Source organism: Stegastes partitus, unplaced genomic scaffold (assembly GCF_000690725.1).
Source record: "Stegastes partitus isolate 25-593 unplaced genomic scaffold, Stegastes_partitus-1.0.2 Scaffold846, whole genome shotgun sequence".
NCBI lineage: Eukaryota > Metazoa > Chordata > Actinopteri > Pomacentridae > Stegastes > Stegastes partitus.
The window spans coordinates 68,332-81,779 of NW_007578577.1; positions in this window are offsets into that span (position 1 = coordinate 68,332).

Below are 13,448 nucleotides of genomic sequence, written 5' to 3' on the forward strand. Positions count from 1 at the left end.
AATTTTTTTGGAGACAAGTTTGACACTGTTGCAGACCAAGCAAACCTCCCATGGCAACAACCACTCCCCAATGCCTTCCACACCTGCCAACAGTACAAGGAGCCCCACCACACAGTAAAAAAACTACCTGAGGAACATGACAAAGAGTCCAGGGACTGGACCTAACCTCGAAACTCCCCAGATCCCAATGCAATCGAGCGTTCAAACAAGGATGCCCATCATGCAGTTCACATGTGATTCAGTGCTAACGTTGCAGTGCCAAAGGACACCTCCAGAGGTCTGGTGCACATTGCTGGATGGGTCAGAGCTGTTTTTGGAGGACAAAGATAGCCTACACAATATTGGGCAGGTGGTTTTAATGTTGTGGCAGATCGGTGTAGTTGTCGATTGGATTTCCAGAACTGGATTCATGAGCTAAGCCATGGAAAAATGACTTTACAAGACAAATAATAAGAATTAATGTAAATTTGATATCTCATGGAATTAACAGGCCACAAATATTACTCTTACTGGATTGTGTTTCTAATTTATGTGGCAGCACATGGATGTATACTTTGGAAATAAGAGTGCGTCCTGTCTTTTCCGCACAGCAGCTCAGTATTTTGAGCCTGAAGAAGTGGATGTTATGTTGAACTATGCTGCAGGAACGAGAAACAACTGCGTTTCCCTGAATTGAATTTTAATGCAAAATTTCAGCCGTGCAATGACTGATTTTTAAGTTTACAGTAGAGCACTAATGTAGTATCCCCTGTTCAGCAGTTAATCAGTCTACTCTCTCTCCCCTAAATCCACAGGGGCAGCAGTCTATGGAAACATCTGCTGGAGCACTTTCCAAAAGCTCTCCTCTGTCAAAGTTGCACTAATGTTCATAGTGAGCAGCGGATAGCTTAAATCAGCCCAAGCTGACTGCGTCCTTGTAATGGGTCTCAGGATGCCAAATCCTAAACTAACCGTGGCCCAAAATGGCTGACTCTGAAGGGAGGCGCCCCCCTCTCCTCGGTCCCTCCCTGCCAGTCATATGTCAAATAAATACAGGAAGAGAAACGGTGAGAGAGAGAGTGAACACAGGAAAGAGCGATCTCTCTCCAAGCAGGACGAGTTTGGCACCGTCTGCAACTGTGATGTGGGCAGAATGTCATCACTTCTTCTCTGGTGCTCACACTGTGCACCTACTGTTCTCAGGAGTGTGGGATGGTCAGACTCACAGCTGTAAATCTTGAGGGATTTCTAGGGAACAAGCGGGGCAGCAGTCAAGAGAGGATGCTCCTGTCCACACCTGACAACAAAGACTTGTGCTGTTTCTGCTGAGTACATTCACAGGTTCTCTCCTAATGTTTACACTTGGCAAACACACATGCCTGCACACAAATGAAACTCGGCTATAGACACAAGGGAAAACAAAAGACAGTCAAGTATGTAGCAATGGAGTCACCAGCATGAACAGCACACAGTGTCTGACAATATTTAGGTAGATTAAATCAGTCACAGGCAACAAGTTGCAATGTCTCGTGTTTCATTTCCTGCTACTATGGAAACTGAACTGCTGCAGTCCACATCACTAAAATCTGGTACAAAAGCTTACCATCATGCCCAAAATATGCTGAGAATCACCCTGCTGAGCCAGGCACAATTGGTCCCATTTGTACAAAAGAAAAAAAAAAGCAGAAACAACCAGGAAAAGGGCATCCCCTGACTGCAAGCGACAAAAAAAGCACTCGCACCTCACTTTCCTAACGACCGACCTAACGCTTTTCAAAAATGAGATCATTTGTCACGCTTAAAAACAAGACGTGTGTGAAGAGGGTTGGAAGTATAAAGAGAGAGAGAGAGGAAAAAGAGACGCCTCTTCGTCTCTCCATCCACACACAGAGAGAATAAGTCATGTACTCATCCCCCCTCTTCCCTTCAGGAACAAATGAAGTTATCAATCAATCCCACGGTCCCATGGAGAGAGGGAAGTGAGGGCCAGAGGCAGACAGACAGCAAAGCTGAGGCAGCCAAAACCGCTGCAAGAAGAAGAGATGATTGTTTTAAGGAAGAGGCCTCCAGCACAGTAGCAGAGAGGTGTTTCTGGACACAGAGTTTACATGTGGACTTTATTTTTGCATATACAGTGTAGATGTGCTTATAAATCACAAAATGACACATTTCTGTGGTAATATTTAGAACGAGATGTTCCAGCATATTCATATTTATGTATTCATTGCTCTAGATTATTAGTTAATCAGTAAGAAAACACAAATAGAACAGTAGTCTCACTTTTAAAACACATTTTAACATCATTAGCATACATGTATGTGCTGCAAGTCGCTCCAAACTCTAATGAGATCTAAAATTGGCCTTTCTTGTTGTGTTCAGGTGCCGCCATATTGTTCTGCATGTTCTGCAGAGGCAGAAAACTTTCTCTCAGCAACCTGACGCTGTTCAAAACTTTCACATGATAAAATCTATGCAAATGTAGAGAAATGAGCAAAAAAGGCACGAAATGATAAGTTGCCATGCCTACCTTTGTGAATTAATTTGCCTTTGGAAGTTTTCCAGAGACACAAAGACCGTGCAGGCTGCAGAAAGCCGTTTTCACACAAAGAGGGCTGCAGCTATTTCAGTCAATTGTGAAGTCGTTGCCATGTTGAAAACCGGCTTTGGCTAGACAGAAAGTGCTCTGCATCGAAATAATGATGTACAGCGCAGCAACAGTGCAACGCTCTCTCATCTCCGAAAATGCTTACATGAGAATTGATTCCCTTACGTGAATAGATAGCGACAACTTTGCAAAATTCAAAGGCTTCCACCCAAAATGTCAGCTTCATGAAATCAGCAAACTCTGACTGTGCGAGCTGTGACTCGTCTAGACACTTTTCAAGGCCACGCTTATCGCACGTAGCCACAAAAAGGCCTGGAATTTGCCTTGTGACCCGGTACGTCCACACAGCTCAGCAGTGAACTCATCATCTCATGGTTTCTGGCTGTCAGCTCACTCTGCTTATTAGCTTGGCTGCCTCTCTCTCTCTCTCATACAGTGCGAAGGGTGATGAGAGGAGCGGTGAGGGCCGAAGACCACGAGCTGAGCATGAGCCAAGAACGATATGGAGAGAAAAAGAAAGATGGAGGGGAGCTAAAGAGAGAAAAAAAAAAGAAGAGAGGAACATATTGAAATATTTGTGCTTTTGAAGGAGAGTAAAAACAGAGAGATGAGGAAGGAGAGAGAAAAAATAAATGGACTGTGTTGCTGGGAGAGAAGTCAAGAAACTGAAATAGAGGGGGATGAGAAGAAGGAGTTAGCACCCTTTCTTCTCTTCTCTCTGGTCTGGCAGTCGGCCTTTTGGCAGAATGTTTGGTATCCAGTACATATGGGTAACCCTGTAGAGAGAGACACGCATACACACAAATAAAGGCAGCAAAGTTAAAGCAGCACTGCAGACTCTGAGGGGATTTTCAAGGCAGGGTGCTTTTTTTTTTTTCTGAGGCTGAGGCTAACCAAGAAGCCAAGATTGGCCATTATTAGACAGAATAATTTTCACAGCTGTTTCCGATCTGTTTGTGCTTCACGTGGACCGAGAAGAAGAGAGCAGGGGGGAGAGGAATGGAAAACTGAGGAAATATAAGGACACATGGGTGGAAAGGAGGAAGGATGGGAGGAAAGAAGCAACCCAAAAGAGCATAGAGATGCTGTCTACCACTTTGACAATAACTCAACAGCCAATCGCCGTTTAACACAGCGCACAAACAGAGTCTTCCAGGAGTTAACAATGTCCTCAGCGAGCTCTTGAGAGCCAATCCTACTACTTAGAGGGAGGCTTGGATTTCACAACATCCAGCTGTTTTACTTGCACAAGTAAAGCCCATGAAAATTCCTGCTTACGGTGCACATGCACATTGACACACATGCTTATACAGGGGAACGAGCTCAAGGCGACGGAAGATCAAGCCATTAAGTTCATAGGGAGTCTTGTTTCAATACCCTCCTCTTCTTCCCTCTTGTCTCATCTTTCAATGTGTTCCTCTCTCATTCCCTCAATGGATCTTAAGAATCCCTCGGGAATGGCGGACACACACAATCGTTCACAGCACATTCACACACACACATACATCCAAACGCAGTGACGTGGTGTCACCAGTTAGTTGCTGCAATATTAACTGTTCAGTCCATCTCCAACAGAGCATACAGCAGCTAATAACCTGTTCACAGTGGTTGATAGAGCTGTCAGTCAAATGAACAGGAAGACAGCACATTAAAATAAAGCAAACACCAGCTGTCTGTGTAATCGGGAAGGCTTAGTGCTTTGAGTTGGGTTATGTTTTTGGGATGCGAGACGTGGATGTGCTTTTCTGCAGAAGTTATGAAGAAGAAGATATTTTGGCATATTATTTGGAGATGCCAAGTATTTTCAAACCAAGCACTGAGACTGGTCAAGTATCTGTTGTATCTGTGGGCATCTTAGATGTTGCTATTAAAGAGGCCTTACAGAATAAGATCAAAGATCTGGACTCTGTTTCACTCACCTCCATTGCTTACTTAAATGGAACAAAATATTGTAAAGAAATGGTTGGACAGACAAGTGGACTTCCAGACTTTGGGACAGTACTGGAGATCTGTGTAGTGGATGGCTGTATGTCATTCATTATGGAACTATTCACAGCTGCCTTCTTGGATCATCTGAGTTGTTTCCAGCTTGCCAAAAGAGACCCTGCAGTAACTGTTGTTGTTGATCCTGACAGTCTGAATGACTACACCCCTCTTGCTGCATACCTTGTGGAAGGAAAGCTGCTGGTCACTCCAAGGACGTTCATGTTACATGAAGATAAAATTTGATCGGGGAGTGTTGTTTTGTACATTTATATACACACTATACTGTCTGGATGATGTAACAGGGTAAATGCAAACACCTCTATTTCACAGTTTAATTATGTGCTGTTTATATCTGTTTTGGTTTCTTATGTACATTTTTATTTTTGATTGACTTTCAGTGGTTATATCCTGATGATTTTGTTCACTGTTTCAGTTGTTGATAACACTTCACTGATGCTTCCGAGTTATCCTCTCACCTGAAGAAATAAGGCGTGTCACCCTAGAGGATGTTCCCCCATCAGTTGATGAGCTGTGTGTAAAACTGCACAACACTTTGGGTCTCAGAGGGAACTTCATTTTACAGTTTGAAGATCCAGACTTTGGGAATCAGCTCTGCAATCTGACAGATATTAAGGACCTTCCACATGAACGAGCCACACTCAAAGTTTTGTTCACATCTTTTGAAGGGGTTTCTGACTCAACACTAGATACTGTAAGCTTTGGATCTCCAAGTAGTAGTGATTCAACAGAATGGCCTGACCCCTTTGTTATTCCAGCTTTCTCCCATGATGTTGAGTTTCAGCTGAGGGCCGCAAATGATGCATATGCCCGGGATGGAACTGTGATGGTCATCTCAAAGGGTGTGAAGAGTGAAATACTGGACAGACTTGCTGATATCATATCCAAAATCACAGCCTATCCCAACAAAGACCACTATGAAAGTGTAGCCAAAGCTCTTGTTGCAAAGCACCCGTGTCTCAGAGAGCCAGGATCAGGTAAAGGATGGTATTGCTGGGTATTTAGTTTAAGATTTAAGATGGGCAATTACCGTCAGAGAATGATGACAGCTGGATGCCCGGAAGTTCTTGTAAGAAAAAAAAAAAAAAGAGGAGAGGAAAAGTGCAAGCCAGTCAAGAAGACAAAAAAGGAGAGATCCACTACCTGCCAGAGCAGCCTGAGGGACAGACTACTGTTAAATCAGAGAAGGATTGTGAGACCGTGCTTGTGGAAGTGCAGAAGAGGGACCCAGATTTACAGCTTCTGGACGAACTGATGCTTGCAACATTCTCACAGCGGAGAAAGGAGATCATTGGTGATGAGCCACTCATCTCTGCTGTCATGGACAGATGGCCTGCATTGTTTTGTGAGAGACAGGTAATCCTTTGCCTTTTGAGTACAAATTGATGCCTAAAATTTGGAAATGTCAGTTAGATGTATGTGTCTTTGTCATTAGATTCATGGAGAAACCCTTGGTGTGATCATGAAAGGAATGCACGTTGGACTGTTGATTGGACACGAAGGCCCTCGGCTTGACGCATTTCCTCTGGAAGTCATTCGTGTGGCTGTGGTGGTAGAGGAGACAATCATTCTACATGACCTCAGAGATGTGCCCACAGGTTTTGCCATGTTAATGGGGGCAATCTACTGCCTCAACCTCGAGTACCCCCCGCAATATGAAGGACTGCTTTGAGTTCCTTCAGAAGGTCATCATGAGTATCAAAGCAGACCAGAGCTCAGCAGGAATTCATGGGCTCAGAAATAAACTCCTTAGATATCGCCTGTGAACAAATGAATGTGCATCATTGCTTCTGGTGGAAAGGAGGTGTTTGTTCTACGCATTGTTCTTGTTTTTGACAGTGTAGTTTGCACAACTGATTAGATCTTTAACACTAATGAGTGTACATTTCAAGCCCATATTGAGAGGAACATGTTTTTTGGGATCTTCTGCGTTGTTCTTGCCAGACATTGTGTATTCAGCAGTGTAGTTTGCTCGGCTCAGCTCAGGTATGGTCAAAGCAGGTGAAGAATGAGGGAACAATTGGCTTTGTTGTGAGGAAGTAGCTTTCATAATGAACCAACAAATTTATTTTGGAATTGTTTCAGAAGAATCTCCTGTCTGGTCAAGGACGTTTATTGTATGGTTTATAAAAGCTGTCTGTATCCCTTATTTGTCCTTCTTCATCCATCCTGTTGTGAATTACATTATGACAGTATTTGGTGAATGTTTTACACTGCACCTTGTTCTTCATATTAGGTATATAGATTTTATTATCCTGTAAACTGTGGGACCAATATGCAAACAGTCAAGTGCCTTGAGGTATGCATGTGTAACACTGTTCTTGTAGAGCCGATGAAATATTTATTATCTGTGTTGTGAATGCATCTTTGAAATTAAAGTTCATGTATAACATTGTTTTTTTTAAATAAAGGATATTTCTGAATAAATAAGCTGCAAATATTGTGATTAATAAATCAGGCAAACTTGCAATAATCAGTCAATACAACTTACACAGTGAAGTTGAAACATATTTAAATTGTAAGTTCTCTTAACTTGAAATGGCAAGTTTTGTAAATATAGAACTTGAAAGTGTGGGTTATAATAATATGAAAGTTTTGGTTTGACTAAACAAATAAGGTTTTCTTGCACTGATAAAGTAAGGTTTGTCTTTCTTTTAACTCAGTGTACAAAGTTAAATCAACTTAGACAACTTAAAAAGCGATGTTGAGACAACTAGAACATTTGAGTCATATCAACTAGATAAACTTGATTTGATGAGTTCAAACAAAGATTGTCTTCAAGTTGAGTTAATTAGTGTTTTCAAGGCAGCAGGTGAACTTACGTTTGCAAGTTGAAATGACATGAAATGTCTTACAGTGTACTTTTACCATGTGTTCTTATGGATCTGAAGATGATCTGCATGCAGAATGAGTGCAAGCAGCTAATTGCACTGCTAGCTGATGCCCACATTGACCTTCAAGACCGCCTCAATTGTAGTATTTTCACCATTGATCAAGCCAACGAACTGGTAACCACCATCTTTAGAGAGTCAACAGCAGGTCTAAATGTGAAGTCTCAAATGTGGTTTTGTTTCTGAGAGGTATTGCCATGCTTTCTTTGAAGTGTTGATTCAACCCAAACCCAAATATTATATGATACACAGTTCCATTATTTCAACATCAGGAAAAACTACCAACTCATAATAATAATAATAATAATAATAATTTTTTAAAAATGAAAACAAATTGATTTCATGTGGGCGTGGATGGCTTGATTGAGATGTCAGGCCGGTATAGGTGGATGGTCAGAGTGTCTTCTGGTTTTCAGACAGTCCCGCCCCTCGCTGCTCTCCGGATCCGCCCACTCCTCCAAATATGGTCACTTCTGGTTCCAAGAACGACCAGAAAGTAGCAAATACAAAGCGGCAGTCAAAAACCAGTGGGTAACGTGATGTTGGCTACGTTCATCTTTTATATACAGTCTGTGTGATCAAAACAGAAACGTCACAGCCTTGTATGGCATAGAAGCGAATGCCTCTTTTTCATAGCTGAAGCAAAACTAACAGAATACAAAACGTCATTAAATTGAATGACACGGAGACACACAGCATGACGGAGTAAAAACTGGCAACTGTAAGTTGTGTTCATTTTCACCTCATTGAGGCTGGAGCCAACGCCTATAGCAACATGCTGCGGTGGTTTCTGCGCGGAAAAGCCTGGTGGAGGATATGAATCTTTGTTCATGTTCATGAGTGAAGACGCAGAGCCCCGGGGTGCTGAAAGCAGCATCTCGCTCGACATATCCCCGTGGAGACGAGGAGGAGAGGTAGAGTAACTGCTGTTTCTCACACCTGTCCTACAAGCTGCTGCAACACAAAAAAACATCTATTCCCAAAACAAAGGTGCAGTGTTTTAACAATATTCTGAATTAATATTGTCCCCTAGTATGTCTGAGGCGCTTTGTTTTTGCCTCATCAACAGAGTCAGGCAGCTTTGCAAACGCCAGATTATTTTCAGCGTGCACATAGAACAGACAGGTAACCGACAGTGAGGAGATATTCGCTGAATTTGACAGCAAGTATTTTGGGTTTGAATGGCTTACTCCACCTTTAAAGGAAAAAAACAGACGTGCAAAAGAACATGAATGGTATAGTTTAAAAAAAAATATTGGAGTACATGTAGATTCAGCTACCCTCTGTTGCAGCTCGAAACACTAAAACTTTCAGTACCTCTCTGCCTCCGTGCACCATTACTCTAACACATCGGATCTGGGATGTAATATTGGACTCAGTGGGTAGTGCAAAAACAAATCACCGCAGGAATGACAACCAAACATGAGTTCTGGGAACTAGCAGATTACTACTTTAGGATCTCTACCTCTCAGGCCACATGCTAAGCTTCTGGCCAAAGATCAAATACCAGCAGAAACCTCGCTCCTATTTTCACCTCTTTAGCTTCCTTCCATTGCAGCCCCATTAAAGAAACAACAACTTGAAAGAACAAGAAGCCAACTAACCATTCTCACCAAGAACTATTACAATGTGGTGTCTTCCAGGGGTCCACACTTTGATTATATGAATGATTTACCAAATGTTTCCAACCTAGTTTCTTCCATGATGTTTGCTGGTGACACAAATTTTCACTCATTCATTCATGCCCAAGACCTTTAAATATTCATTCATCTATCCCAACTTCTCACAATGTTGCCAGTGCATACTGTGCACTTTCTTTGAAAAACTGTCCTTCAAACATGTTCTGTTGGAAGCACAACCCACTCACTTCCTTTGTTTCCATCGCTTCCATTATTTCTGGAAACTCCACTTCACATATTTCATGGTAACATGTTTCAAATATGTATTCCATATACAGTTCAAACAGGAATACATAGGGGAGAAAAATGGCCAATCATTTTAACACTGTCTCCCCAAAATTATGCACCTAAACGGCAGTCTCACTTAGGTTTTGAAAAACCATTTGGAAATTACCGTATTTTCTCCCCAAAAGCTAAGATATAAGAAAGGCTTCCAATCAAAAAGTGGCACAAAGTCAACTCAACACGACGTTCACCCAGAAGACGAGGGTTCACATCTCGTGCAAGACCAATATTACTGGACCAACATTTCATTTTCTCTTGTTGTTCATTTTCAATTTTTACTCGTTGTTTAGTTAAGTGTAAGGCACTACAACTACGTAATTAAGAAAATAGTATAGTTTGGGTTAAAATACAAGCTTTCATAACACATTTGACGCTTCTCCTTTATTTTCTGGGGTATCACGGTGATGAGTTCTGCCCTATTTAATGTTGATAGAATGAAAAGGAGCGACCATAAAGCAATACAATTAAAGTCCAACGTATGTTCATTAGAAATGTACTTGTGAGATGCCATAAACTAACGTGATCTGGCAAAAAAGAAAAAAAATTTCCCTTCAAAACAGAATTGAGAATGCTGTTGTAGAGGAATGTTATTTTTGGGAGACAGAGCTGACAAAGTGCAGAAGTTCTACAAAAACTGTCCAAAGTCTGAACTATTATTTGCAAAAAATTTACATTTGCTTAGTGAATCAGTTTCCAGTAAGGGTCAGCATATCATCCACCCTTCACAGCAGGAGAACTCCTCGGTGGGAGTCCTGAAGAGTGAGCCACACACACTTCAGAGAACATTACATTGACTTATTGATATTTATTTCCTGGAGACTAACCCTAACCAAAACCATAACTACTACTTGACTAAACTTAGCACTTTGTCTGACCTCAACCAAACCAAGTCTTCAGCTTAACATTTAATTTTTAAGATTTAAGTTGTGCGGGCTTGCTGTTTAGCCCCAGATGGGCGTTGGATCCCCACAATGAGACTGTATGAAAAGATTTATGTCCAACATGAGTAACACAGGTAGACACACAAACACACCCAAGTGCACACATGCATACATGAACACACAATGAGTAATCAACCACTGGGTGTGATTAGAGGCAGTCCATCTGCAGTGAATTTTCATGTGGGTCCTTAAGCATACAACATCATATCACACACACACACACACACAGACGCTGCCACAGCCATGTCTGATTAGGCCATGACCCGAGTGACCTGTTTGGATTATCTGTGCTTGGGGTCATACTTGTGTGTGTGTGCACATGATGATGCACTCATATGGAATCACCACTTTCTGAATAAAGCCTGAGTGATGTAGGTATCTGTACCTCGAGCTAACCACACATTTCTAAACAGATCTTTCTAAATTTCTCCAGAAGAGGGTTGTGTTTGTGTCATCCGTGTGCTGTGTGCTCATCTGCACAGCTGTGGCTCTGTGTGGGCGAGATGATGCCTTTGTTTATCACCACAGCCACAACTGTGGCTGAAAAGCCTCATGCCATGCAAATCCTAAAAATGAGTCCTCTCCCCCTCTCGCTTCAGACCTCAGATGGGGGGAAAAAATGGGGTGGAAACCTCTCTGAGTAACGAGTTCCAAGTGTAACACTCCAAAAGCTGAACCTCTCACCGTACACACAACACGTGCTTTGCTCTCCAGTATCATTAAAAAGCCATCCTCACGCTCCCTCGTGCTCCCAAACAAATACAATCATAAATTGAGAACAGGGTGGAGGAGCAAAGAAAAAAAAAATCCCCACAAAATGGAGGCTCTCCCTTTGTGGTGACTGTGGTTTCACAATATGGGATTTCTGGAGGGTTTCCAAAAGAGGCGCGTGGCCCCCTGATCTGACAACAGCTGAGGCCCTGAGCCCCCGCCACTCCTCCTGTTCACACACACACACAAACACACAACGTCTCCGGGGATCGGCTCTGTGTGACACAGTGACACAATCAATCAGTGAATATTGCTTCTATTGACAAGCCCCAGAAGAGTCTCCTTCTGTTTGATGATCTGTCACCCTTAGTTTTGTATTTCTCTCTTTCCTATTTCACTCTTTGGTTCCGCCGTCCTTCTTTCAGTCTTACACCGACCTTTGAGTCCATATTCATTTTATTTCCAGTCTTTCATCCTGCACGTCTCTCCGTCACCACCATCGCCTCTTCAAACCCACCGTTCTTTTTTTTCATTTCCGTTGCCATTTGAAGAAAATACCACACAACAACCAGACAGACAGGCAAGCACACACCCACCCAGAGGAACAATTCATTGATCCTGGCCTCTAACCCAATCAGACACCGCAAAACGATTCCTTCCTTTGGGGGGGGGAAACACTGAAGGGACGGGGAGGGGAGCACAAAAGCTCATGCATATTTCATATCCACTATGATACACTTTCTGGTCCATGCATAATGTAGACACAGTTTAAGGATGAGTGTTGGAGAGTGGGGGTATAAGTCAGGGAAATGAAATGGAAAATGAGATGGCACCAGCTAACGGCCGATCACTCCCTAATTGGAACGCAGCATGTGAACTGATGTGCCTTTTTTAATCCAAACAGTGTGTTAACTGGACCATCATGTGTATCTCTAGTCCTTGGAAAACAGGCAAAGGGCAGTGACTGCACTTCATGCTTTGCACAAACAAAATGTGCAGCTTTTGTATAGATGCTGCATTTCTAAATGTAAAAAAAAATTATTAGAGGAGCATTTTCCCCTCAAGACACGTGGACTCCTGAGTTGGTGATGATGGGTGTTGGTCAGTACATGACTTTGGCCCAGAATGAAACATCTCAACACCTCCTGGCAGGATTATGAATAAATTTGTCCAGACATTCATGGTTTGGGGATCGAGATCCCTTCATTTTTGTTCCACCCTGAGGTTAACTTTTCTCTTTGCCCAATATTTAGGTTTATGAATACATGTATATCTCAGTTGCATTTTATTTTCAATACTAATAAGCAAATATTTCCAAACTAAGATGCTGACTTATGTAGTCATTACCTTCTAAACATTAGCATATTAGCATTGTAATAAAGAGCGTGTTGGCATGCTGAAATGATTTTTTATTTTTTTTTACGTGAGTGTAAAATTGTATGTTGGCAAGTGTTGGTCTTGCAGTTCAACACTTACTGAAGTTTTAACATAACTAACATGAAACGTTATATATTTACAAAATTTTACTCATATGGCACAACTAGCTTGTTGGCATTTTGGGTTTTTCGTGGTCGTCTCAATGACTACTGAATGTATTGCCACAACATCTTAAAATAGATATCCATGGTTCCCAGACAAGAAAATGTTGCTAACTTGAGCCAAATCACAGTTTTTTTTTCTTGAGGTAAAGTTGACATTTATGGTTTTTACAAAAATATCTCAAAAATCATTGGATGGGTTTGCATGAGGATGAATAATGATACATTTGGTAGTCTATTCACTAATTACACATACACCTATCATCATGTTAGATTTTAAACTTGCCCAATACTTTGGTTTATGACCAAATACCTGCAAACCTAATGATGTTTTCGTCAGCCTCAGCGAAACTGTTATTAATGTTAATTTTAAAACGTATTTAATACGGGGAACATTACAACTACAAAACATCAATGTTTGCATTGTCATTGTACTGTCAGCACAAACCACAAGGTAAATATTTTTATCTTCATAGCCCCCCTCCGGTTCAACTTTGACTGACAGGCACTCTGCACACACTTTGTTTTCCTCATCAATGATGTATTATTATGTGGCTTGTTAATAACTGAGGTGATCCTCTGACTGCTCATGGTTCTTGCTTGGTCAACTGAATCACATTGCTGTGTTGCAAAATCTCAGCTATTACTTACATGAGGACACTGTTATCATAACTACCAGTAAGTCATAAGTTGTAATAACACAGAATGTTTCAGTAGAAGGGAGGTGAGGCTCATTACTGCATAGAAAAACAAAGAAAATGTGAAATCCCCCAGGCAGTAACTAACACTCGTCTTCCTTGAATTCCCCTTATATG